This window comes from Ambystoma mexicanum, chromosome 9 (assembly GCF_040938575.1).
Source record: "Ambystoma mexicanum isolate Mex_15411 chromosome 9, UKY_AmexF1_1, whole genome shotgun sequence".
Lineage (NCBI taxonomy): Eukaryota > Metazoa > Chordata > Amphibia > Caudata > Ambystomatidae > Ambystoma > Ambystoma mexicanum.
Window position 1 is genome coordinate 1,465,862,777 of NC_090931.1, and position 27,888 is coordinate 1,465,890,664.

Below are 27,888 nucleotides of genomic sequence, written 5' to 3' on the forward strand. Positions count from 1 at the left end.
ACCAACTCACACCTTTGTTGGGATTCCAGGGGGGGGGGAGGGTGGAGGGGGGAGTGGGTGTGTTGGGGTGTGCAGGGGGGTGGCGGGGTGGTGTGTTGGGGAGTTAAGGGGGGAGTTTGGGGGGGGTGTGTGCAGGGGGGAGGTGGGAGGTGGGAGGGGGTGTGTTGGGGTGTGCAGGGGGGTGGCGGGGTGGTGTGTTGGGGAGTTAAGGGGGGAGTTTGGGGGGGGGGGTGTGCAGGGGGGAGGTGGGAGGTGGGAGGGGGTGTGACACGACAGTACATAGTTCAAATACAGTTTATTCGTTTCACAAAAGGAAACGTGTGGACATTTTCATTGCGTATGTGTGCTTTATTGGTGTCCAGTCCTCAGTGTGCATGCCCCAGAGTCACACAGTGCCCCAAGTGCTGTCTCCATGCGATGAACACCAGCCGTGTGTGCTAGAAGCAGTGGTTGATGATACTTTGGCGCATGGCACGCCCCTCCTGTGCATCGCCTCCTCCATGTGGTGGCGCCCCTTCTGCACCCTCCTCATCCTCATCCTCATCGTCAGGTGGTTGCAGTTCTGCGTCAGGGGGCAGGGGCACATTCCGTCTGACGCACATATTGTGCAGCATGACACATGCCATGACGATCTTTGCCACCTTCTCATGGCCATACAGGAGTGCCCCACCAGACCTGCTGAGGCTTCGGAACCGTGCCTTCAGGAGGCCGAATGTCTGCTCTATGACCACACGAGTACGTGTATGTGCACGGTTGTAGTCCTCCTCGTGCTGGTTCTGCGGGTTCCGGACTGGCGTGAGGAGCCACCTCTTCAGGGGGTAGGCTGCATCACCTGTATGTAGGCGAGAATGTATGTGTCAGTCATGTTGTCTGTCCAGGAACATGATGTCCCACCATGGCTGGCATGGAACTGTTACCTTGGCTCACTTCTACATGCACTAATTGATTCACACTATGCAACCAGTATATGCCCATTGCTGCCATGGCCTGTTTAGCATGCCATCACCCTATGTATGCAGAGGGGTTTAGTGCATTGTGAGTGGCCTTCCTCTGTATCCGTTCTCTGTGTTACTCACAGCCAGGTGGAGTATGCATCATCCCCCCCCCCCTTTCAGCCAGGTGGAGTATGCATCATCCCCCCCCCCCTTTCAGCCAGGTGGAGTATGCATCATCCCCCCCCCCCTTTCTGCCAGGTGGAGTATGCACTGGTACGTCATTCCCATGCCCACTTCCATGACATAGCACTCACCGAGTAGCCAGGATCTTGGGCCTGCATGTCGCTCCATGTAGCGTGGTATTGTGGAGTTCCTCAGGATCATGGAATCATGGGTTGATCCGGGGAATCGGGCACAACAATGTGTGATGATCTTGTTGGAGTCACAGACCATTTGCACGTTGATAGAGTGGAACTGTTTCCGGTTGCGGTACGGTACCTCCATGGCACGTGGAACCACCAATTCCACATGGGTGCAGTCGATGGCACCAATGCAACCGGGTATGCTGGCTAGTGCATGGAAACCCACTTTGGTGTTTGCAATCTCCTGGGCAGTCCGTGGTAATGAGATGTGGTCGTCTGTGTGCTTGAGGAGGGCATCGAGCACTTGGATGAGTGTTCGTGAGAATAATGGTTGTGAAATGCCATGCAGGTGCCCCACTGTGTGCTGGTAGGTGCCTGTGGCCAGGAAGTGGAGTACAGCCACTACCTTCAGTAGGGGGGGGATGGCGGTTGGACTTTCTATCATGCTGACGATGTCGTTGTGTGTCATGTCTACGATGGCGGTGATGGTGTCCCTGTCCAAACGGTACAGGGTGTGGATCTGCTCAGCAGTGAGGTTGTTTGGATTGGCTCTGATGCGTGGGATTGGGGGCTGCCTGCGTGGTGGCACTGGCTGTGCTGGTGGGGCTTGCTGGGCCTGCCTTGCCCTCCTTCTCCTCCTGCGTCTCCTCTGTGCTGCCTGTTGTTGTTGTTGTTGCTGTTGCTGTTGTAGTAGCACATGCATTGCTATCAGGTCCTCCAGCCCCAACATTGCTAGTCGTATTGGCATCATTGTGGAGTGTGACTGGGTGTGGGTAGGGGTGGGGTGTGCTCTTTTTATACTCCCCTGAGTCTGTATTGCCTTCACCTGTGCTGTTTCTGTGCACCTGTGGCAGCTGCATTCACTTGAATTGGCCCTTTACGGTTGGTTCGCGATGGCGTTATTTGCACCATGGCGGTAAGGTACTTAGCGGCCTCAATGATGGCGTTAGGTGCATGTCCGCTTGGGTCGGCATTTGCGTGCCTTTCCGCCATGGCGCTAAGTACGGTGTGGGCGGTCGCGTGCGCGCACCCTTAGCGCAGTTTGCGGCAGCGTTAACTACGATGCCGCTATTGGCATCGTAGTTAACGGTCACGGGTCATGATCGGACCTGGCGGAAAACGATGGCGGTAAGCATTTACCGCCATCGTTTTTCGCTTAGCGCCAGGGTCGTAATGAGGCCCTAAATCACCCCGGAGTGTTTTGTTAAAGGGGAATTAATTAAATCAATATCCTAGTGCCCTGCATTCGCAGCCTTACTATATCGGTCTGCAAACACCTGTTGTCTTCAGTTTTCTTTAGTCCGGCGCCTTGGACTATAACTTGTAGCTCACGGCTCTCCCCGGTGAGTTTGTTTTGCTCTGGTGGCAGCCCTCAGGTAGGGGGTGCCGGCCTGTGCCACTGACCCTCAGAGGGTGCCTATCTGCTTGTCAGCTGGTGGGCTGGCCGATCACTGAACGCTGTTCTGGGAAGGTCGCTTGTATGGCCTGGGACCTTAATTGTTGCTTACCCTCCTTCCCAAGTTTCTTGGATGAGAATGCTTTTGTAAAGGCACTTTTAAGCATTTTTGGTTTGCATTAACACCTAATTTTTAACTACATAGTCACACCCCAGATAGGGGTGTCGGCTATCTTTTTTTATCTGAATTTTATCGGAATTTTAACTGAACTGATAGTGACACAAAGTTTTGACTTTGTCCTAACTCCTGCTCTACACCTTACTTTTGCATCAATTGCGGCAAACTGTTTCCGAACGGTTCCCTTCGCCAGGAGAGCCCTTCCTCTAACACGTCGCAGAAGAGGAAGCGCTCTGCAGGGAGCCCCATAGCTGCACGCCAAATGAAGCACGCGGCTACCTGCTCTCGGGACACGACAACGACTATGGCCACAACGGCCATAATGGCCATGCAAGCCTTTCCCTGTCCTCCTTGTCCTCCTGGCCCTTGCCCCCCCCCCCCGGCCTTCCTCGTCCTCTCTCTGAGGAAGTGCTCGGACTTGATACGCTGCAACTAACGAGCACGCTGGAAGACTGCCAGGAAGGAGGCAGTATGGAAGGTGGAGTCATGGCCACCCCGGAAGACACTCCTGCAAATAACACCAGACGTGCAGCCCGTGCCTGCTCTCAGCGCACAGTCGAGCTAGTCAAGCTAGTCAAGCTGGGCAAGATGGGCCAGAACTCCTCTAAACAACGGGGAGCGGAACTGACCAATTTAAAAATGATGACAGACTTCTTTACTTTGGCTAAAGATTCGAAGGACGTGACAACTGCAAAATCCACTGAGCACGATCTAGTTGCTTATAATAGGGAGCTGACTGAGGAGTTCTCTGCATCACTTTCTTGCCTGGGATCAAAAACGATTGCAACTGTAGGGAAGGCTCTCACGCATAAACTGGATCCACCTGAGCGACTTGAAGCTGCAGTTGTACCACAACAGAGACGTGGTAGCCCATTTGGAACCATGCAAGGGCCTTATCAGGAGGTGCGGGATGAAGAAGACTTCTGAGGTGAGTCTCAATGTGTGCTTGACCCCAGTGGAAGCATCTTTTTTTTCAACTCTTCTTCATTGTCATCTACTCAGCCTCCTCCCAAATTCGACCATAAGGAGTTTGAAAAACCTATGTCATCCCATCTGAATGGAGCGGCTGACACTGCTAGCCGACACTCAGTCCCTTGCCCAATCATTGACAGAGCTTGATATTAGTAACGCAAGAAGTTCCTCTGCAGCCATGTTTAACATCTTGGAGTCCCTGCTTACAGTTCTGCTGACACAGTGCGAGGCTATTGCTGGCAAGTTGGACTCCCAAGGGGAGCAACTTTTAAAAATGATTGCACTAGCCGAGATACTCCACAACCAGTTTGCCATCCAGTTGTCATCTCTGGCAGATGTCCGAGCTATTGTTTTGCCTTCCACTGCCTCTTTAGGCCTTTCTAGCGCTGGTCAAACCTCCAGCCCCTTTGTTGATGCCATCCGCCACAGTGCCTCTGACCGCGCGGCACTTGTGGAACGGCATATTGCCATTGGAAAGCAAACGCGAAAAATGCCTGGGCAGGCTCTGCTGTATGAACCTCTGGCCTCAAAAAAGAAAAGAATGAGGAGGGAAACCCTGCCCACCAAATCTGCAGCAAATGATGTGTTGCCTAGTGATCCAGCAACCACCTTATATCCTTTCTTCCAGACTAGCAATCCCAGCGACTCTCGGGAAAAGGTCCCTTGTAGTCTCCTCACGGCTACAAACTGTGCAGTACACAATGGGGGGGCAGAGGGTGTATGGTCTATTACCTCTGGCTTGGGCCATGATGCCACATACCCCTTACCCCCACCATATAATTCTACAAAAAGCATGGCTACAACCCCTGGAGAGAAGTCAGTACTTAAGAACACAGCTCCAGTGCCCATTACGAAGGGCAAAAGGCTACACTTCTTGCCCGCTACGGAGAAAGCCCAGTATTATAACTAAGAGCGTTTACTCGAAAACCAACTGCTTATTGAAAACCATGGAGTGAATGTCTCCGTCCAGACTGCCTGTGCCCCTTGTGCTCATCCTTATGGACAGAATGTTAGAAAAAGACTGCAGGGGTCTGCCCCGATGACCTCCATAAGATGTGCAGCATTGGATCAATCACCAATTTTTCAGTGCCTTGACACAGCACTGCCTAGCAGGAAGCAAAGCAGCTGCACGCAGGCTCTTCAAATACAGAGCCTCTTTGGTGTTGACAGTGACTTGGCTTTAAACCGAGCTTGCTTGCTGGACTCATTTCATAGTATAATTCCGCTAAGATATGTCCAAAGTAATGACATCAAAACTGTTGATATTTGCGAGAATGTACCTAGGGGCTACAGCTATTCTTCCATGTGAATAGCACCCTAGCATACATTCTTGAACATGCCGGCTGTTTGAATCGATTGGGGTATGAATGTATTGTATTGGAAGTGGAATATAGCAGGAGATTTTGCCCGGTAAGCATGCATAGGAACCCACACACTGAATCCATGCGTAGTGGTGGGTCTACCCAGACCCCAACAGCGACTCCATTTCTAACCCTAGCTTGCCAAGAGGCGCAGGGTTGGAGGACGAACCATGGGAGGAAGAAGCACATTGGGCATGGTTGGCAAATCTAGTTGCACAACATGCGAAAAAGGGCTCTTAGCCGCCGCCCAAGGGCAAGCCCCCAAATGATCTGTTGGAATACTTGTGGCAACCATCATCTTTTTGAGGGAGATGGTCTGATCGAACATATTGAAGAGAATTTAAGTTCCCAATTCCTAATGTACATATTATATATATATTTTTTCCTAGAAAGCCTTGTTATTGCCCCTGATGAAGAGTGTTGTAGCACTCGAAACGCGTTGGGCCTTCCACAGCTTCAACATCAAGAATAAACAATCAAGAATGTTTCTTGTAACCTTACCTGATTCAAAGTCATTGTTTTGAACATATTACCGCTTTTTATGCATTACCATTTACAGACTTTCTTGAATTTATTAAGAAAAATCAATTGTTAAATATATCTACTTGTTGGTCTGGTATTCCAGATATTAGATAGTGTGCAGGGGACGTAAGTTCCCGGTTTGGGAACTTAAATTCTCTTCATTGTATTGTGCAACCAAGGTGTCATGGTTGCCCCTCTCTCCTCTGCACCTCATACTTGATAAGCATTTTGTCTAAACACCTAGTATCCAAGTTGAATATTAATATTTAAAACTTTTTTCGTCACCAGGGTGTGCCATAGTTGTCCTATCCTTCCCTTCTCTGATCGAACATATTGACCAATAATCCGTCATGACCTTACAGGAGACTTGGCTCACCAACACCGTTCTTGTAGATGGTTGGCACTTCCTCTTTTAATTAGACACACAAGGCAAACAGGGACACCCCAAGGGAGGATTATTACTTGGCATCAGGAAACCCATGAACTTGGAAGAACTTGCTAAGAAACTCCCTAAATATTTTGGTGGGTAGATCAGCCCTATAGGCTTGCCCATGGGACAGTCTTAGCTGAAATGGAGACCCTGATTGATGAACATTTTGGGACGTCTCCCGTGCATCATACGTGGAGCTTCAACTCTAAGATCCCAAAGGCCCTTGAAAGCCTGGAGCGGGAGTGTTCCTCAGCCCCCCTGTCAGTGGATGGTGACCGGCTCTTAAAGAACTTCAAACAGGGTTTCAAGTGGGCAGGCATCCTATTCTCTGCCGGATTTACGATGATTAATGGTTCATTCCCTTCGGACTCTCCCCCCAGTTTATGCGCGTTGGTCACAAGTCCTGTAACATCTTGAATTATGCTTTTATGGCCAATACTGCTACATTGATCACAGATATTACCATAACACACAGGCTTGAGAGTGACCATTTTCCTCTTGTCCTTAGCCTGAATGTATTACCACACCCTTTGCTTCCCACTTCCACAGGGGTATTGGGTGTCGGTGCTGCACTGAACCATATCTCTTGGAATGCCCGACGCCTAGAGGAAATTTCGGCTAACATGCAGGTTGCCTTGGTATCTTTCATTGAGCACTGCAATGGACAGGTGGATAATAACTCCCCTAATTCACCAGAGTCTGCTATTAAATAATTTGGGCACGTCAAACCACTAGACCCCCTCATAGATATCTCTTTGATCAGCTCATTGTTAAGAGGAGAAGGAACCTCTGGGTTACTCTGCGTGAACTAACATGATCATCTTCGGATCGAGCTACACTTGCATCACACATTAATTCTGCAAAGAGTAACTATCGAAAATGGCTGAGATGCCATAGATATCGTCTAGAAAGTGCCTATTGGCGATCTTTGGTCGTGATGGCACTAGAGAAAAACGCCCAGCCGTTTTGGAGGGCTATAGAGGGCCACAGCCCAAGACCTTGTCACAACATTGGCTTACTGGAACCGGCCTTGATTGCATTCCTAACCCAAACTCTATGAAATGGAGGGAATGCTTTACCTATGCCATATATCCAACGGGCTAAATGGCACTACAGAAACGGTGTGATGGTGGGTATAGGGCCTGTGAATGCGCACTGCCTACCTCGGGTGTTTGAGTGGGAATGAGCTGCGTAACTGACGTCAGGGGTCAGGCGTACCCACTTTCACCTGGTATTGAGAAAATGCAGTGCGGATATGACTTCCTTGTCGCGCTCTTCCCTATTAAACTTGCTGTAATATTTAATTCTGATCTTGCTGAGAACTCATAATTATTCATCAATGCATTGCATTATATAGTTTCAGTGAATGCTGTTTTTAATATTAAAGTTGGTTGTCAGCCGACACGTGTTTCGACAATAAGTTGTTTTCAAGGCTGACATCACAAGACATAGTAGTAAATGCAGTGTGTCGCAAAATATATCATGTTTGATATGATATGATATGGCATTTGTAGCGCGCCTACACACAAGTGTTTCAAAGCGCGATGAGGCAAGGGGGGGGAACAAGGGGAGACAGACAACGATCCTACTAGGCCAGGTGTCATTCAGATTGCCCTTTGTGTGGAGATTCTTGTCTGGAAACGGTTAGACACTTATTGATGAAGTGTGATGCCCTGATCAAACTGAAATTGACTGCTTGAAGGCTGCTGGAATTAGTAATGCTTTAGGGGAGGAAGAGCTTTGGTCCCTCCTGATGAATGGCAATGATGAGTCTTGCATTATATTCTTCACTATCTTGTGGAGAAAGACAGCATTGACGCTGAAAACATTTGGCGTGCATTAAGTGGGTGGAGCAGGTGTCCATAGTGCTTGTGTGGGGGAGATTGACAATTATCTGACTTGCTAACCTTAGAGAAGAGATCAGTGAAATGTGTCTGTGGGTTTGGATGTGTGGGCTCGGGGAGGGATGGGGCAGTCGCTGTTGTATTGTGTCTGCCAAGTCATACTGCAAAGGGAGGGAATTGCCATCTGTTTATTTTCTTTTATTTGGGAGGAGTAACTGGCACTAGGGATTGTGTCCTAGTTGCCGGGATTTGTGGGTAGGGCGGGGGGATCTAGATGTGTTTTGATATTGTTGCACTGTGTTGAAATGTTGTCCTTGGTACAGCTATATAACATGTTAAATAAATGAAAAAAATAATTACATGAATTTTAGTCAAATAGCCTAAGGATCTACACAGTTTTGCCCACTATAAAGGAACATGTTTTAATGCAAGAAGATTCACCCACCTTTTGGATTCAAATGGTTCAATTCTACTTACATTGTAAACCTCTGTTTAAAGTTCAGGAAAGCCAGCTGCATTTCAGGACCCTGTTGAGGACAGGTCAGGGGTCTTGTCACACCACTCTCAAGGATGATTCCCAGCTCTTCACCATAGGGCGCAGTCAGCTTTTAGACCTCCCCAGCAATAGACAGCTCCAGCCCTCTTCCAATCTCCACCCAGATGCAATTTCAGCAAATCTTCTTTGGTGTTCCCTTGCGGCTGTCAGTTGGTAATTTTTAGCAGCTCTCCCCTTCTCTCATAGTGTATCCACTTTATATACCAGTGATGACACCATCAAGATTTCAATATTGGGCAGTGCCCTGCAAGAATTCCCGCAAACAGGATTGGACAGTTACCTTTCTCTCTCCCCTCAAGTCTAGCCTCTGTATAAGCATTGGTTTAGGAGTCTAGAACAGAAATATGGCAACTCCCATTTGAAATCCCATTTTGTTTTTAATGTAATCCTTTTGGCCAAAAGTAGTAATGTGATAAAACTTCACAATTGACTAGTACCTGCCATAATGTTAATGTTCAATGATATTTATACTGTGCACTATCACCACCAAAGTGGTCCCCTGGTGCTCTGGCAGATCTGAAAGGAAAAAGGGTGGGATGGGTTGTAGGATTCAGCGGTAAAAGTGCAAGAGAGATGCGATGTGCTGTTTGCAGCTTCAGTTCGGTTAACACTGTTCGCTGAGTTTAGGTGTGCTTTTCGGTTGGTAGCCGTCATGTGCTGTTGTGCAAGGCTATGTGTGGTTTGTTTTGTTGTTGCACTGTAGGGAAGTGTGCGCAGTGTGTAGTGCTTTAGAGGTAAAGGTATCTAAATGTGATGCAGGCAATTCTCCGGAATATTATGTGCATGAGACACATGATTATCTTCACAATTCTATCTAAATGTGACGCAGGCTAGTTTTCACAATTCTATCTAGATGTGATGCATGATTATCTTCACAATTCTGTCTAAATGTGACTCGGGCTAATCTCCACAATTCTATGTGTATGGGACACATGATCATCTTCACACTTCTATCTAGATGTGACGCATGATTATCTTCACAATTCTATCTAAATGCGATGCAGGCTAATGTCCACAATTCTGTGTTATGAGGCACATGATTATCTTCACACTTCTATCTAAATGTGACACATCATTATCTGTACAATTCAGTCTGGATGAGATGCACGATTATCTTCAAAATTCTGTCTAGACGTGACACAGGCTAATCTCCACAATTCTATGTTTATGTGTTAGACTCACCACCGTACGAACAGGCCGGGGCGTTGGCTCAGGACCAGACGAGAGCTGTTCAATGAGTGCAGAATCTTCAGTCACTGCTGGAGTAATTCCCAGAGGAGAAATATCCAGACCGGACTCCCTCTCACTGAGCAAACTCTTTTTGGTAATGGACCCTCCCGCTGTTTTAGTTAACAGCCAAGATGATAAATTACCCAAAAGAGCGGGGATACCCGCACTGCTTTCACCAAGCTTTAAAGAAAGGACGAATGATTAGAACCAAAATGGAAGAAGGAAAATGTAACACAGATCTGCTGCTAGGGTCAGTACCTGAAATACAGGGGATAGGAGGTTGGTAGTATCTATGAGAAAAGAATGGAGGTTTATATTAGCCAGCGACAAAGAGAAAAAGCTTGCAGAGGAACGATAGAGGTATTGCCAATTCTTACCCTCTTTAGCCTAAAGAAATGCTTAGATAGTGGTAACAACAGCAGGATAAAATAAGAAAAAGGAAGGTTAGTATAGGGAACTCCCCGGGCGGAACGAAGGCTGATACTAGGTTCGGGTTGGTGCAATGTTTACAGCAGAGCGTTCGGAGTATTGCACTGATCTTCAGGTAAGTTTCCAAAGAGGATATAATGAGTACAGTATGTATTGTCCAGGTATGCTGATGGTGAATAATCGTTGATTATAGTATTGTAGGTAGGGGGATACAGAGGACACAGGGTGTGGAAGACAATTCCCAGATGAAAATAAAAGGTAAAGTTTCAGTCTTACCAGGTGAGGAGGAGTCTCAGCCTCTCAGGATCACCGATTGGGGCTAGCGGTGAATACCGCGATAGCGGGGTATGTCTTGGGTCCCGTGAGTACGCTGGGTACATGGGAACTGCTTAGCTCGAAGACAGGGATTCGTGCTAGGCGGAGAAAATTGCGAGCAGGAGTTCGTTTTGAAGAGCTCCAGGAAGTCAGCGGAAATGCTGAAAACAAGGTCGGACGGTGCGGGTCAGAAGCCAGCGAGTCAAGAGCCAGGTAACAAGGGAGACGAGAATAGTGGTGAAAGGGGGATATCCGAGTTCAGTTTCACAAAGGATTTCGGCAGTAAATGATTGGAAGTAGTAACGCTAATCAGAAGCACTTAGTCTGGCGTTACGGACACTTTTATGGGAAAGCGAACGGGAATTGAGGATGTGTCTCGTGCTACTGGCAGGCAGCGTCGCGGTCAGCTGATCAGTCACGTGACTATGTGACAACAACCTCCGTTTCCCTAGCAACCTCCAGCGTTGCCAGAAAGGAGCCGTTCTCCGCAGTCTTCGCGGATCGTACCGTAGGTGTGACAGCATCCGCCCCCAAAGATAACAGCAACCCCCTGGAGGCATGAAAGGAACGGAGAAGGTGGGTAGAATGGATATTAGCCAACGGTTCCCAGGTGCGATATTCGGTGCCAAACCCCTTCCAATCTACCAGATAATACAAAGTGCCCCTAGAAACCTTAACATCCAGAATACGTGACACCTCAAATTCATCTTCCCCCTCCACTTGAACAGGGTCAGGGCGCACAGGCAACCGGGAATCTGGAGGGCAGGGTTTCAACAGGGAGAAATGAAAAACTGGATGAACCCGCCAATTGGAGGGCAAAGACAGACGGACGGCAGCAGGGTTAACAACTGCATCCACCTTGTAAGGACCCACGAAGCGGGGTAGCAGTTTCTTGCATCCAGGAATGTGCAGATGGCGCGTGGACAGCCATACTTTCATGCCCGTGCAGTAGGCAGGACCCGGGACACGATGGACATCTACATATTTTTTTGCTCGCACCTGAGCATGTAGAAAGTGAGACCGCACATCACGCCGAAGATGATCCAAATCCCTCACGCATGCACTGGCAGCTGGATTAGCAATTGGTAAGTCGAGGTCCAAAGGCAATGAGTGCGGATGAAACCCGTATAGAGAGTAAAATGGGGACAATTTAATGGTAGAGTGCAATGAATTATTGTATGCAAACTCAGCATGAGGCAGAGCTTGTAACCATGAATGTTGGAACTGAAGGCACAAACAGCGTAAATATAGCTCCAACGTAGCGTTGGTGGCTCAGTTTGGCCATCCGTTTGAGGATGGTAAGAAGAAGAAAAACAATCGTTAATGTGCAATCTAGCTGTTAAGGCCCTCCAAAAACGAGTGGTGAATTGGGATCCCCTGTCGGTGATAATAATCGAAAGAAGACCAAACCTCTGGAAGATGTGGGACAGAAACAGATTGGCCAACACAGAAGCGGTAGGAATACCCACACACAGTATAAAGACTGCCTATTTAGTAAAATAATCAACCACAACCAGAATTGTGTCAAAACCTTTGGTTTTGGGTAAGTCCACCACAAAGTCCATCAATATCATGTGCCATGGCTTGTACAGCACCGGAAGGAGTTGCAATAAACCCATTGGTTTAGTTTTGGAGGACTTGCACTGAGCACAGATTGCACATGATGCCAGATATCAACAACGTCTCTAGACATAGAAGGCCACCAAGACCAACGTCTAAGAGATTCAATAGTTTTCTGCTGGCTGGGATGTGCAGCATTAATGGAATCATGAGCCCATTGTAGGGCAAGGAGACGAGCAGGTCCTGGTGGAATAAAAACTCTTCCTTGGACGGGTAGACCGTTCACAATGTCTAAATTGAGGTCCGTAACTTCGGAAGGGTTCGAAGATGCCCATTCCTCCAGAAGAGTCTGTAGCGAAGGTTGGACCGAACAACCACAGACCACATTGCTGTGTAACACAGGAATAGGTTTGGTACAGGTCGGGGACTGCTCTACATGTAGACGAGAGAGCGCATCTGCCGAGACTTGCATCCGAACAGGTCTGTAAGTGATTGTGAAACGGAATTGAGGAAAGAACAGATGCCACCGAGCTTGAGGGGCGGTAAGACATTTCATTGATCGGAAAGCCAAGAGCCTCTGATGATCGGAATAGACAGTGACACTATGTTTAGCTCCCAGGAGTTTGTGTCTCCGCTCAACAAAGGCTTCCTTGATTGCCAACAATTCCCTCTCGATAATGGCATAGTTCCGCTCATAAGCAGTAAGTTTGCGGGAAAAATAAGCTACGGGGTATATGGTCCCTGAATTCGAACAGGGCTGGGACAACACTGCTCCCACAGCAAAACCCGAGGCATCCGCCTCAACAAAGAATGGTCGATCGGGATCAGGATGCTGTAGCACCGGTGCCGTGGTGAAGGCGATCTTGAGTTGTTTAAAAGCCTTCTGAGCTTCTCTGGACCATATGAATGGTTGTTTGGCGCTTGTCAGAGCAGTGAGCAGAGCGGCCAATGAGGAAAATGAATGAATAAAGCGGCGATAAAAATTTGCGAAATCTAAAAAGGATTGCAAAGCTTTAATCGACATGGGTGTAGGCCAATCCATGACCGCTTTTACTTTAGAGGAACACATTTGTATCCCATGATCAGTGAGGTTAAAACCCAGGAACTCAACCTACGTAGCATGAAACAGACATTTTTCGGCCTTAACATACAAGAGATTATCCCAGAGGTGTTGAAGGACCGTGGAAACGTATTGGAGATGTTCAGACCTTGATGATGAGTAAATCAAGATGTAGTCCAAATAGATCACTACATATTGATCCATTATGTCATGAAATATATCGTTCATAAATGCCTGAAAAGTGGCAGGGGCATTACAAAAGCCAAATGGCATTACTAAGTACTCAAACAGTCCAAACCGCGTCTTAAAGGCAGTTTTCCACTCGTCTCCACTCCTCATGCGTACCAAATTATATGCCCCACGGAGGTCCAGTTTGGTAAATATCTTGGATTGCCAAACTGATCCAGTAGGACTGAGATCAGTGGGAGGGGGTACTGGTTTCTGACTGTCACCGCATTGAGAGCTCTGTAATCAACACAGCGCCTGAGGTCTCCCTCCTTCTTGGGAACAAAGAAAATGGGAGGGGCAGCGGGCGATGTGTAGGGCAGAATGAAACCCATGGACAATGCCTTGTCCAGATATTCCTTGAGTGCAGCATCTTCCTTAAGAGATAATGAATACACCATGCCCGATGGAATCTTAGCCCCTGGGATCAGCTCAATTGGGCAGTCATAGGCTCGATGCTGAGGAAGGGTTTCCGCCATTCTTTTATCAAATACATCAGAGAAATCTGATACTCCGGAGGTATTGCTGGAATAGGTTCTGTAGGAATGGCCCCTTATAGATGGTGAGATGGTGGCCAAAGCATGGCCAGGAGTGAACACCGAAATACTATAAATAAGTAGACACTGGCCATTACAGAACGGTGAAGGGAACTGAATAGTACCCAGAGCCCAATCAATCACAGGGTTATGGAGCTGTGGCCAGGGAATCCTCAAAATGATTCTGTAGGCTGGAGCCTTGATAACGTCAAAAGTGATCTCCTCAGTATGCCCATCAGTAGTACACATTGTGAGTGGCACTGTATGTTGAGTTACCAGACCCGAAACTAGAGCGGAACCATCCACTGCACTGGCCATCTCGGGTTGAGATTTGTTGATGAGGGCAATACCCGAGGATGTTGCAAAATCCTGATCGATGTAATTTCCTGCGGCTCCACCAGAATCGAAAATGGCAGAGGCAGGAAAAGACACCCCATTTGCTGTTGAAATGGTGACCTGAAGACTGAATAATGATGGTGGGCTGGCTACGATAGAGTCCAAAACAGGTTTTCCCGACAAAGGGACTCTTTCCACTGTCGGGCTCTGGCGTTTCCCGCCTTCTTTTTTGGTTTCTTATTGCAATCGGGTAACAAATGATCCGAGGACCCACAGTACATACAGAGATTATTTTTTCTGTGGTGTTCCCGTTGAGCTGGGGTAAGGGGCCCCCTAATGGTTCCGATCTGCATGGGTTCAGGTGCTGGGGAAGAGACTGTAGAAGTATCGGCAACCATGGGGGGGAAGAGCCGGATGTTTCTCACCCTTCCTTTCTGCTCTACGGGCATCGATTTGGAGTACCAAATCCAAAAGTTCATTATAGTCCGTGGGTAATACAGGAACCGTGGATAACGTGTCTTTTAGCTCTTCTGAAAGACCTTGGTAGAATACTGTGTTTTTTTTGTCCTCAGGCCAATCGGTTTCGGCAGCGAGCTGATTGAAACGGGCTAGGTAGGAGATCAAGGAAGAAGTACCTTGCCTGAGTTTAAGGAGCTCCAGATCCGAGGCCTGATTAGTGTATTGAGTATCAAAAACTCGACTCATGGCGTAAAGAAGGGTGTCACAATCATATAGAACATTGCTATTGGACTCCAACAGGGGGTTGGCCCAAGCAGCTGCAGTACCTCCCAAAAGAGATAAAACAAAAGTAGCCTTAGTAGTAGAAGTGGGAAATGACGCAGGTCGACACAAAAAGTGTAGTTTATACTGGTTAACAAACGTGCGATACTGCTTGGGGCCAAAGGGAACTGCGTAGAGACCACTATCGGAGCCGGTTCTTGCCCGGGAGTGGGAAAACCGGAACTCGAGGCAGAAACACTTACTGTCCCAGAGACCTGTGGCGCAGGTGGTGTCACCATTTGCTGAAGGGTATCGATTCTTTGTCGAAGGTTCTCTTGTGCAGAGATTATGTCTGACTTGAGTTCAGTAACCATCTGCATAAACTGTGCCAATGATTCTGTGGGATCCATTGGCTTTCTTTCTTAAGGCTTTTGATTCTGTTAGACTCACCACCGTGCAGACAGGCCGGGGCGTTGGCTCAGGACCACACGAGAGCTGTTCGATTGAGTCCATAATCTTCAGTCACTGCTGGAGTAATTCCCAGAGGGGAAATATCCATACCGGACTCCCTCTCACCGAGGGAACTCTTTTTGGTAATGGACCCTCCCGCTGTTTTAGATAACAGCCAAGATGATAAATTACCCAAAAGAGCGGGGCTACCCACACCGCTTTCACCAAGCTGTAAAGAAAGGCAAATGATTAGAACCAAAATGGAAGAAGGAAAATATAACACAGATCTGCTGCTAGGGTCAGCACCTGACATACAGGTTATAGGAGGTTGGTAGTATCTATGAGAAAAGAACTGAGGTCTATATTAGCCAGGGACAAAGAGAAAAAGCTTGCAGAGAAACGATAGATGTATTGCCAATTCTTACCCTCTGTAGCCTAAAGAAATGCTTAGATAGTGGTAACAACGGCAGGATAAAATAAGAAAAAGGAAGGTTAGTATAGGGAACTCCCCGGGCGGAACGAGGGCCGATACTAGGTTCTGGTTGGTGCAATGTTTATAGCAGAGCGTTCTGAGTATTGCACTGATCTTCAGGTAAGTTTCCAAAGAGGAGATAATGAGTACAGTATGTATTGTCCAGGTATGCTGATGGTGAATAATCGCTGATTATGGTATTGTAGGTAGGGGGATACAGAGGACACAGGGTGTGGGAGACAATTCCTAGATGAAAATAAAAGGTAAAGTTTCAGTCTTACCAGGTGAGGAGGTGTCTCAGCCTCTCAGGATCACCGATCGGGACTACCGGTGAATACCGCGATAGCGGGGTATGTCTTGGGTCCCGTGAGTATGCTGGGTACGCTGGAACTGCTTAGCTCGAAGACGGGGATTCGTGCTAGGCGGAGAAAATTGCGAGCAGGAGTTCGCCTTGAAGAGCTCCAGGAAGTCAGCGGAAATGCTGAAAACAAGGTCGGATGGTCCAGGTCAGAAGCCAGCGAGTCAAGAGCCAGGTAACAAGGGAGAGACGAGAAGAGTGGTCAAAGAGGTCAGTTTCACAAATGATTTCGGTGGTAAATGATTGGACGTAGTAACACTAATCAGATGCACCTAGTCCGGCGTTACGGATACCTTTATGGGAAAGTGAACGGGAATTGAGGAGGCATGTCATGCTACTGGCAGGCAGCGTAGCAGTCAGCTGATCAGTCACGTGACTACAACCTCCGTTTCCCTAGCAACCTCCAGTGTTGCCAGAAAGGAGCCGTTCTCCGCAGTCTTTGCTCCTGCATAGAAGGGTAAAGCAAGGGGCGCAGCGCGGATCGTACCGTAGGTGTGACAATATGGGACACATGATTATTTTCACACTTCTATCTAAATGCGATTCATGTTTATCTGCACAGTTCTATCTAGATATGATGCATGATTATCCTCACAATTCTATCTAAATGTAGGCTAATGTCCACAATTCGGTGTATATGAGGCACATGATTATCTTCACACTTCTATGTAGATGTGACATATCATTATCTGCACAATTCTGTCTGGATGTGATGCATGATTATCTTCAAAATTCTGTCTAGATGTGACACAGGATAATCTCCACAATTCTATCTACATGTTACACATGATTATCTTCACAATTCTGTCTGGATGTGACGCATGCTAGTCTTTAACAGTTCAATTTAAATGTGACGTATGTTGATCCTTCATCCTAGATGCAGACCAGCTCAGGAAATGGGGTGGTAGTCTACATAAAACACAAGATGAACCCCACAGAATACCAAACACTAGGCAAAAAACAATTGCAAAAAGCACACAAAACCATCCTAAAACAGGCCAATATATATATATTTTTTTAATCAATGTAAAACTACTCACTGAACATCAACCAGCCCCTAAGACTGCTCTTCAAGTGATTTCCTTGCAGGTTGCTTCTAGATTACAGTCAGGAAGGCAAGTGGAAATGGTAGCGACTAGTTCCCATCCGAGAAAAGGACCATAGCAACGGCCCACCCCCTCGTTGTCACGTGACCTCTGATGTCATTTGTGTGCTTTCCGGAGCATAGAAGCGGTTCCGGAGCACGTTCAGTAAGCGGGCTGGGGCTGAGCGGGAATTTTGAACGCTCTGGCTGCCGCTGGTGCAAGTGCAACCGGACCCTGCCAGCCTTTGGCTAGCAGCGTTTGGGGTTGGCATTTCAACACCGGGATCATTTCTAGGAGGCCCTGGAGTGTCCTGGGCGGCAAGGCTCTGGCTGCCAGGCTGCAGGAACAGCAGCAACCCGTGTGCTTTTGGCTGGCTGTAAATTGGAATTTTGTTCCGGATACCGTGAACGTTCCTGCAAGACACCCGATTTAGACGGGGGAGCAGGAAATTACATTTACTTTAAAAATCATGCTCAGCTATTCAACATGAAAGGTATGGAGGGCTAAGAAAAGGAACAGGGAGACAGTGTATGCTTGTGTTTAACTGATCACGGGGGTTAATAGAGTGATTTAATGTTTTATGAGGGTGTGATTATTAGGATGCGTGGTTTTAGAGGGGGTTGGCTGGGGCTATCTGCGTGTGATTCGGGATGGCACACAGGCATCTGTTGCAAGGGGGAAGGGGCATCTTGCTATTTGGAAGAAGGATCAGGCATTATGTTATTGGACTAGAGGGAGGGATTGGGCATCTTGCTGGGGTCTGAATGGTTGGATAGGGGCATGCTGGTGTAGGTCTGGTGGGATGAGTAACTTCTGCGTGGCTCTGGAGAAAGGGGGCACATTGGTGTGGGTCTGGAGGGATGGATAGGACATAGTGGTGTCGGTCTGGGTGAGGGATAGGGACAGTGATGTGGGTTGGGGTACATTGGTGTGGGTCTGGGGAGGGATGGAGGACATGGGTGTGTTTCTGGAGGGAGAGATGGGGCACAGTGGATCTGGAGGGTGGCATGGGTCATCTAGGTGTGGGTTGGGAAGTGGAACGGGGCATCCTGGTGTGGCTCTGGAGGGAGGTGGTGGAGCACTTTGGTGTGGCTCTGGAGGGAAGTGGTGGGGCACATTGGTGTGGATCTGGATGGAGGGATGGTGCACATGGGTGTGTTTCTGGAGGGAGAGATGGGGCACAGTGTGTCTGGAGGGTGGCATGGGTCATCTAGGTGTGGGTTGGGAAGTGGGACGGGGCATTTTGGTGTGGCTCTGGAGGGAGGTGGTGGGGGCACATTGGTGTGGCTCTGGAGGGAGGTGGTGGGGCACATTGGTGTGGATCTTGGCAGAGGGATGGTGCACATGGGTTTGTTTCTGGAGGGAGAGATGGGGCACAGTGGGTCTGGTGGGTAGCAGGGGTCATCTAGGTGTGGGTTAGGAAGTTGGACGGGGCATCTTGGTGTGGCTCTGGAGGGAGGTGGTGGGGGCACATTGGTGTGGCTCTGGCGGGAGGTGGTGGGGCACATGGGCGTGTTTCTGGAGGGAGAAATGGGGCACAGTGGGTCTGGAGGGTGGCATGGGTCATCTAGGTGTGGGTTAGGAAGTTGGACGGGGCATCTTGGTGTGGCTCTGGAGGGAGGTGGTGGGGCACATTGGTGTGGCTCTGGGGGAAGGTGGATGGGGCACATGGGCGTGTTTCTGGAGGGAGAAATGGGGCACAGTGGGTCTGGAGGGTGGCATGGGTCATCTAGGTGTGGGTTGGGAAGTTGGACAGGGCATCTTGGTGTGGCTCTGGAGGGAGGTGGTGGGGGCACATTGGTGTGTATCTGGGTGGAGGGATGGTGCACATGGGTGTGTTTCTGGAGGGAGAGATGGGACACAGTGTGTCTGGAGGGTGGCATGGGTCATCTAGGTGTGGATTGGGAAGTGGGACGGGGCATTTTGGTGTGGCTCTGGAGGGAGGTGGTGGGGGCACATTGGTGTGGCTCTGGAGGGAGGTGGTGGGGCACATTGGTGTGGATCTTGGCGGAAGGATGGTGCACATGGGTGTGTTTCTGGAGGGAGAGATGGGGCACAGTGGGTCTGGTGGGTAGCATGGGTCATCTAGGTGTGGGTTAGGATGTTGGGCGGGGCATCTTGGTGTGGCTCTGGAGGGAGGTGGTGGAGCACATGGGTTTGTTTCTGGAGGGAGAGATGGGGCACAGTGTGTCTGGAGGGTGGCATGGGTCATCTAGGTGTGGGTTGGGTAGTGGGACGGGGTATTTTGGTGTGGCTCTGGAGGGAGGTGGTGGGGGCACATTGGTGTGGCTCTCGAGGGAGGTGGTCGGGCACATTGGTGTGGATCTTGGCGGAGGGATGGTGCACATGGGTGTGTTTCTGGAAGGAGAGATAGGGCACAGTGGGTCTGGTGGGTAGCATGGATCATCTAGGTGTGGGTTAGGAAGTTGGACGGGGCACATTGGTGTGGCTCTGGAGGGAGGTGGTGGGGCACATTGGTGTGGCTCTGGAGGGAGGTGGATGGGGCACATGCGCGTGTTTCTGGAGGGAGAGATGGGGCACAGTGGATCTGGAGGGTGGCATGGGTCATCTAGGTGTGGGTTGGGAAGTGGAACGGGGCATTTTGGTGTGGCTCTGGAGGGAGGTGGTGGGGGCCCATTGGTGTGGCTCTGGAGGGAGGTGGAGGGGCACATTGGTGTGGATCTTGGCGGAAGGATGGTGCACATGGGTGTGTTTCTGGATGGAGAGATGGGGCACAGTGGGTCTGGTGGGTAGCATGGGTCATCTAGGTGTGGGTTAGGATGTTGGGCGGGGCATCTTGGTGTGGCTCTGGAGGGAGGTGGTAGGGCACATGGGTTTGTTTCTGGAGGGAGAGATGGGGCACAGTGTGTCTGGAGGGTGGCATGGGCCATCTACGTGTGGGTTGGGAAGTGGGACGGGGTATTTTGGTGTGGCTCTGGAGGGAGGTGGTGGGGGCACATTGCTGTGGCTCTGGAGGGAGGTGGTGGGGGCACATTGGTGTGGCTCTCGAGGGAGGTGGTCGGGCACATTGGTGTGGATCTTGGCGGAGGGATGGTGCACATGGGTGTGTTTCTGGAGGGAGAGATGGGGCACAGTGGGTCTGGTGGGTAGCATGGGTCATCTAGGTGTGGGTTGGGAAGTGAACGGGGCATTTTGGTGTGGCTTTGAAGGGAGGTGGTGGGGGCACATCGGTGTGGCTCTGGAGGGAGGTGATGGGGCACATTGGTGTGGATCTTGGCGGAGGGATGGTGCACATGGGTGTGGCTCTGGAGGGAGGTGGTAGGGCACATTGGTGTGGTTCTGGAGGGAGGTGGATGGGGCACATGGGCGTTTTTCTGGAGGGAGAGATGGGGCACAGTGGGTCTGGAGGGTGGCATGGGTCATCTAGGTGTGGGTTAGGATGTTGGGCGGGGCATCTTGGTGTGGCTCTGGAGGGAGGTGTTGGGGGCACATTGGTGTGGGTTTGATGGGAGGGATGGGGACATTGGTCTGGGGAGGGATGACCGCATATTGGTGTGGGTCTGGAAGGAGGGGACGGGGCACATTGGTGTGGGTCTGGGCAGATGGGGGCATACTAGGATGGGTGGTTTTAGAGGGGGTTGGCTGGGGCTTTCTGCATGTGATGCAGGATCGGCACATGGGCATCTGATGCAAGGGGCATCTTGCTATGTGGAGGGAGGATAGTGCATTATGGTATTGGTCTAGAGGGAGGGATGGGGCATCTTGGTGTGGTTCTGAGAGGAAGGGATGGTGCACATGGGTGTGGGTCTGTAGGGAGGGATGGGGACATTGCTTTGGGTATGAAGGGAGGCACAGGACACATTGATGTGCATCTGGAGGGAGGGATGGGCACATTGGTGTGGGTCTGGAGGGAAGGATTGGGGCTCATTGGTCGGAGGACGGATAGGGGCATCTTTCTGTGTGGAGGGAGCATGGGCCATCATTGTATGGGTCTTGAGGAAGGGATTGTGCATCGTGGAGTCTGGATCAGAGGGGGCATTGTTGATATGGAATGGGCATATGATGGGGGCATGTCAGGGAATGGTGAAGCATGTGGGTCAGGGCTGGAGCGCTCTGGTGGGAAGGAAGGGGGCATCTGGGTGTGAATGGAGGGATGGGGTATGATTGTCTGGAGAGAAGGTTGTTGGTTTATTGGAGTGGTGGGAGCATGTGTGTGTCGAAGGGATGGGGTAATCGGGTGTGGGTATAGAGAGAGGGCGAATGGTGCCATCTGAGTGTGGAGGTAGAGATGAAGCATATGGGTGTGGCTCTGAGGGGTGGAGCATCTTGGTGTAGGTATGGAGGGACGGATGTTGGTGTCTTTGTGTGGGTTCGGATGGAGGGATGGTGGCATGTAGGTCAGGAGGGAGGTGGCATTTGAATCTGGAACGTGTTTGGAAGGAGAAATGGGGCATTTGAGTGTGAATGGTTTCTGCTTGTGGGTGGGGGCATAAAGGATCATTAACAGCGGATCAGGGGGAGGGAGAGCCGTGGGCCCGACCTCGGTTGCATCCCAGACGTGCACACCCACAGCCCGGGGCACCTCTCGCAGAGCGGTCTGGTGCGCGTGGTCAACCAGCCCCCTCTCCTCACTGAGCCCGCATCTGCGCTGGCCGGGGGGCGCACACTCCTCTCTCTGACCTGCCAGCGGCTGGGCATTGGTGGGCACACCCCGGTCACCAGGGAAGCCCTGACTGGGGGGAGCCGGGAGCCGAGGGAAACCTGACTGCTCTCGAGAGGTGCCTCCCCAGGCAGACAGGTACCCGGGCAAGCCAGGCATGAGCCATGGTGCAGCTGGCTCACTTGACGGTGGGCGCCAAGGTTCCAGCCGCCCACATTTGTGTGTGAGCAATGGCCAGGCCCGCTGGCACAGTGGGTGACCTTCCCTCTTGCCCAGGTACCTGGAGCTGGGTCCTATGCGGCCGGGCTGGGGTTTGAAGACTCTAGTGGTCCCACCCGACCCCCTGTCTGTGCTGTCTCTGGCCTGCCTCGTTGTCCATCTCCCAGCCCCCCCTCCCAAAAGGGAAGCGGAAGGGGTCGGAGAAGGATGAGTGGATCGGGCCGTGTGGGCAGGTGCCGGAGCGGCCTACCTCCATCCCCATGGGAAGCGCTGTGCTGCTGCAGCTGGCGGTCAGGCTGAGCACCTGGATTATTATTTTTTATTTTTTTGAAACCACAATGGTTTCGGCCGAGCTAGACAGGGAGCTGGGCTGTCCTGCCACAGCCAGCGCTGCCTCCCCCAACCTCTCCTGCACCGGCAGGGTCAGGCCGAAGTCTAGGACAAAAAAAGTTGCATGTGGCTCTTGGCGGTGGATCACTCGACTCGTGCATCGATGAAGAACGCAGCTAGCTGCGAGAATTAGTGTGAATTGCAGGACACATTGATCAACACTTCGAACGCACCTTGTGGCCCTGGGTTTTTCCCGGGACTACGCCTGCCTGAGGGTCGCTTGTACATCAACCGCCCCGGGGTTCACTCCCAGGGGCGTGGCTGGGGCTGTCGCAGGGACCCCATTCCATTCATCCCCCCTAAGGTCAGACCCCGATCAGCACCGTCGCTGGATCCTTGGATCTGGCACGCAAGCTCATTGCCGACGCGTCCTGGTTTCCCCAGTTTCCCCACCTCATGCTGGTTTCGGGAGGGCCGGGTGGCCGACGCGCCCTGGACGTGGTGGCGGCGGCAGCAGGCTTTAAAAAAGCCTGGCGCACCTTCACCCTACCCCTGGGCACCTGGCCGTGCTGTGTGTGGCTGTCTTTGGTGTCCCCTGGGCTGCCGGCGCAGGATGACCATGGAGCACGGACCTCGTGACCATGTGGGCTTCGGTCACAGATTGGGACAGAATACACTCGCCTGCGCCAAGGGCTGGGGCAACCCCCCATACGGGCCCGGGGCCAGCTGCCCTGAGCTTTGTGCTCCCCGACCACGGCCTCAGATCAGACATGGTGACCTGCTGAATTTAAGCATATTACTAAGCAGAGGAAAAGGAACTAACCAAGATTCCCTCAGTAACGGCCAGTGAAAAGGGAAGAGCCCAGCGCCGAATCCCCATTCAGCAGCAGGCGTACAGAAGACCGACTCTCCGGCATCACTCAGGGGGCTCAAGTCCTTCTGATCGAGTCTCCCCACGCAGATGGTGTTAGGCCGATAGCAGCCTCTTGCACACCGGGATCAGGTCTTCTTGGAGTCAGGTTACTTGGGAATGTAGCCCAAAGCGTGTGGTAAACTCTGTTTAAGGCTAAATACGGGCGCGAGACTGGTGACCAACAAGTACCGTAAGGGAAAGTTGAAGAGAGTTCAAGAGGGTGTGAAACGGTTGAGCGGTAAACTGGTGGGGTCTGTGCAGTCCACCCACAGGATTCAACACGGCAGGCAGGTTGGTCACCTGGAACGGTGGAGGCCGTTGCGGGTCTGTGGCCCGGGCACATCCAGCCCCAGCAGGGTGCATTTGGGAAGGCCCCAGAGGGCAGGTGGCTCTCTGCTCCAGCAGAGAGTGTTACAGCCCCCTGACAGCAGTTTTGTCCACGGGGCTGAGGGAGATAGACCACCACCGGGCCCTTATCCGGCAACTGTCCTGGCCCCTCTTGGGGGTTGCTAGAGTGACCACGGGAGACAGGGCTCCCGATGTGACTGTGGTGGACTGCCCTCAATACACCCCAACCACGCCGTGCTGTCGGGCGGGGAGGCCCACAAAGGGCGCCAGGGGTCGGTTAACCACCCGACCTGTCTGGAAACACTGACTAAGAATATAATGCCTGCCCGAGTTAGAGGGATGAATGAAACCCTGTGATGTAATGATGTTGAGGGCCGGTGCCCGGTGATTGCAGTGGCATCCTGTCGCGGTGGGCTCTCCACCGACCCGTCTCCCCCGCTCTGTCAGAGATGATGCATGAGCGTGTGTGAAAGGACCCGAAAGATGGTGAACTCGGCCTGGTGGAGGTCCGTAGTGGTCCTGATGTGTAAATCGGTCATCCGACCTGGGCATAGGGGCAAAAGACTAATCGAATGATATAGTAGCTGGTTCTCTCCGAAGTTTCACTCAAGATAGCTGGCGCACGGAAACCCCAGTTTTATCTAGCAATGCGAATGATTAGAGGTCTTGGGGCCAAAATTATCTCAACCTGCTCTCAAGCTTTAAATGGGTATGAAGCCCGGCTTGCTGGCGTGGAGCCGGGTATTGTATGAAAGTGCTCAGTGGGCAACTTTTGGTAAGCAGAACAGGCGCTGTGGGATGAACCGCACCCGGGGTTAAGGCGCATGATGCAGATGCTCATCAGTCCCCAGAAACGGTGTTGGACGATATAGACAGCAGGATGGTGGCCATGGTAGTCGGAATCCACTAAGGAGTGTGTAACAACTCACTTGTCGAATCAACTAGCCCTGAAAATGGATGGCCCTGGAGCATCAGGCCCATACCAGGCCGGCGTTGAGAGCCACGGGGGCTAAGTCAGGCGAGTAGGAGGGCTGCTGCAGTACGCACAGAAGCCTGGGGCGAGGGCCTGAGTGGAGCCGCCGCAGGTGCAGATCTTGGTTGTAGTAGCAAATATTAAAACGAGAACTTTGAAGAATAAAGTGGAGAAGGGTTCCATGTGAACAGAAGTTGAACATGGGTCAGTCAGTCCTAAGGGATGGGCGAGCGCCGTTCGGAAGGGCTGGGCTATGGCCTCCATTGCCCTGAGCCGATCGACAGGAAGTCGGGTTCAGATCCCCAAATCCAGAGTGGCAGGGACGGGCGCCCTTGCAGCGTCCAGTGCGGCAATGCAAATGATCCCAGAGAAGCCGGCGGGAGCCGCACAGTTTTTTTTTTTTTTTGGGAAAAAACAATTTTTATTTTATATAACACACAATTCTTGGGAATTCCATCATCAGATTCAGCGTCAGAGTGTTACAATCAGCATTGTCCAGTCCCATGAAACTCCCTCCCCCCTAACTTGAGCCAATATGTCCATGTCATCATCCTGTGATTTTTCAGGCGGGTTTATCGTCGTCTCTTTATCCGTTTTATCATCGCTCTGATCAGACTGGGGGGGCCACTCATGGTAGCCACCAGCTGCCTCCATTCAATTAGGGGTCCTACCTCCTCCTCCCCTCCCCTACAAACCGTGTCCCACTAAACAGCCGTTTCTGCCTCTGCCCATTTTAAGAGGTCAGCCCACCACAACTCTATCCTCGGCCACTGGGCTGCCTTCCAGCACATTGCTATCCTTCGTTTGGCCAGGACATATGCTAGATCTTTCATTTTGCTTATGTGCTTTAAGTTACGTGGCCTAGGGAATCCCCCCATGCATGCCCAGGCCGACTCCACCTCCAGTGTAATACCGGTTCCTGCTAAGCGTGCCTTCACTTCTTGCCAAAACCGCCCCACCTCAGGGCAGGCCCAAAACATGTGGAGTAGCCCAGCCTCCTCCACCCCACACCTAGGGCATTTCTGAGTCGTATGGCCACCAAACCTAGCGATCTTACTGGGGGTGAGCTATGCTCTATGTGTGACATATAGTTGGATCTGCTGGAGCCTTGCGTTCCGGGACATTTTTTTAGATATCTTTGGGCTCTTTTCCAGAGCCCATCCGACATGGGCTCTCCCACCTCATCCTCCCAAAGTTGTCTGTTGGGTGAAGTCCTTCCCCACCTTGGACCCCAACAGCTCGTATATGTGGGAAATCTCATGCCCACCCTCTGAAATATCATATATAGCCTCCATGGTGGCATCCGGTTGTCCGGTGAGCACCTCTGTTGGCCACTTCACTCGTACTCTTTTGACAATTCTGGTGTAAGTTATGTACTGCCCTTTATGCACCCCAGTATCTTCGATCAGGTTCGGGAACTCTAATGCCTCCCCTTCCAGCCATATGTCTCCCAGGGTGGCCAGGCCCACTGGTTCCCAGTACTTGCGGACCCCTTGTATCAGCTGGGGATCCTCTCCACATAGTGCTGCAAGCGGCACCTGCATAAATTACGGAACCAGGTGTCCCGCAATCTGCCACGTTCTGTGCCATATCTCCCATCCCAGTACCAGCAGCCCCGCCATCCCCCGGACCCTCGACTTGGACAGCCACACCACTTCTTTGTGAAAGAAGGGGAGCAGTTCCCTGCACAGCAGCCTGGTTTCTGCCGTCTCCTCGCCAGACAGCCATCTTGCTACATACTGCAGCTGCCCTGCCAGATAGTATAGCTCAAAATTTGGCAGGTTGATCCCTCCCCTATCACACAAGTTTTGTAGTTTCCAGAGGGCCACCCTGTTCCTGGAGTTGCCCCAGATGAAGCTCCTACAGAGGCTATGGAGGCTAGCGAAAAAGCGCCTCGGGATCCCATGCGGGATGTTAACAAAGAAATGCAACAGTCTGGGCAAAACTACCATTTTTAGCAGAGCAGCCCTCCCCACCATAGCCAGGGGTAACCTGGACCAGAATCCCATGCTGTTCTTAATTCCTTCTACTTCTTTAACCGTGTTGTGTGCATGTTCTTCTGCCATATGGTATATGTCAATTCCGAGATATCGGAACGACTTTGTGTGCCAGGGTAATCGGCAACACTGGCAGACTACTGGGCAAGACAAGCTTGTATCTCCCCAGAGGGAACACGCTAGACTTTTTGGGGTTAACTGCTATGCCAGAGAGAACGGCAAATTGCTCCATCATGTCTAGAATATATTGCATGTTCTCTTCTGGGTAGCGTAAATATAACAGTATGTCGTCCGCATATAAAGAAACAAGGTGCATGCCATCCGCAGTGCGAATACCTATCTCCTCGTATTGCTGTCTCAGGCAGGTGGCCATTGGCTCCAGTGCCCATATGTATAACATGGGCGACCACGGGCAGCCCTGTCTAGTGCCTCTGCTTAGTTACCATTTGTCCGAAATGATAGCACCCGTTTTGACTTGGCGGTCGGGGAGCTGTATAACATTGTCACCCACCTGAGGTACCCCGGCCCCATTCCATAGACCTTAAAGGTCGCGATCAACTAGGGCCTTTTCACTGGCTCGAAGGCCTTGACCGCGTCTAGTGAAACTATTGCCAGTTCACCTGGGTCATTTTTTGTCTGGTCAAGGATGTGATGCAGTCTTCTGAGATTATCAGTTATGTTTCTGACGTAGCCCGTTTGGTCGGCGTGTATCAGTTTACCAATGACAGCCTTAAGCCCATTTGCCAGTACAGCAGTGAGGATTTTACTAACCTGATTGAGCATTGATAAGGGCCTGTACGACCCACAATCAGTGATAGGCTTGCCCGGCTTCAGAAGCGGGATAATCACCGCCTCTCGCAGGGTCTCTGGTAGCCTGCCTTGCTCATACGACTGGTTAAGCATGGCCAGCAGCGGGGGAAGCAACTCTTGTTCATAGGTTTTATAAAATTCACTTGGAAGCCCATCGGACCCGGGGGCCTTACAGGTGGGCAAGTAGGTGGGCACTAGTTCGAGTTCTTCCATCGTAATAGGGGCATCTACGTCTGCGCGTTCTGCCTCATCTAAGGTGGGTAGGCCCATGTCCTCCAATCTTACCCGAATTTCGTGGTCTCTAGGGCCACCTGGGTCCTCATAAAGATGTTTATAGAATCTCAG

General features: G+C 50.9%; 1 long non-coding RNA gene and 1 other non-coding gene across 2 annotated transcripts in view; both read left to right on the plus strand.

Moving 5' to 3' along the window:
- The first annotated feature begins 3,349 nt into the window (after positions 1–3,349).
- The window catches only part of LOC138489228 (uncharacterized), a 75,632-nt gene continuing 51,093 nt past the window's right edge, over positions 3,350–27,888 (plus strand). The window contains exon 1 of the long non-coding RNA XR_011274758.1: positions 3,350–3,799. This is a non-coding gene — a long non-coding RNA (uncharacterized lncRNA). The remainder of the gene's footprint in view (positions 3,800–27,888) is intronic.
- LOC138490981 (5.8S ribosomal RNA) lies at positions 22,631–22,781 on the plus strand. The gene has a single exon (XR_011275862.1). It is a non-coding gene; the product is annotated as a 5.8S ribosomal RNA (ribosomal RNA).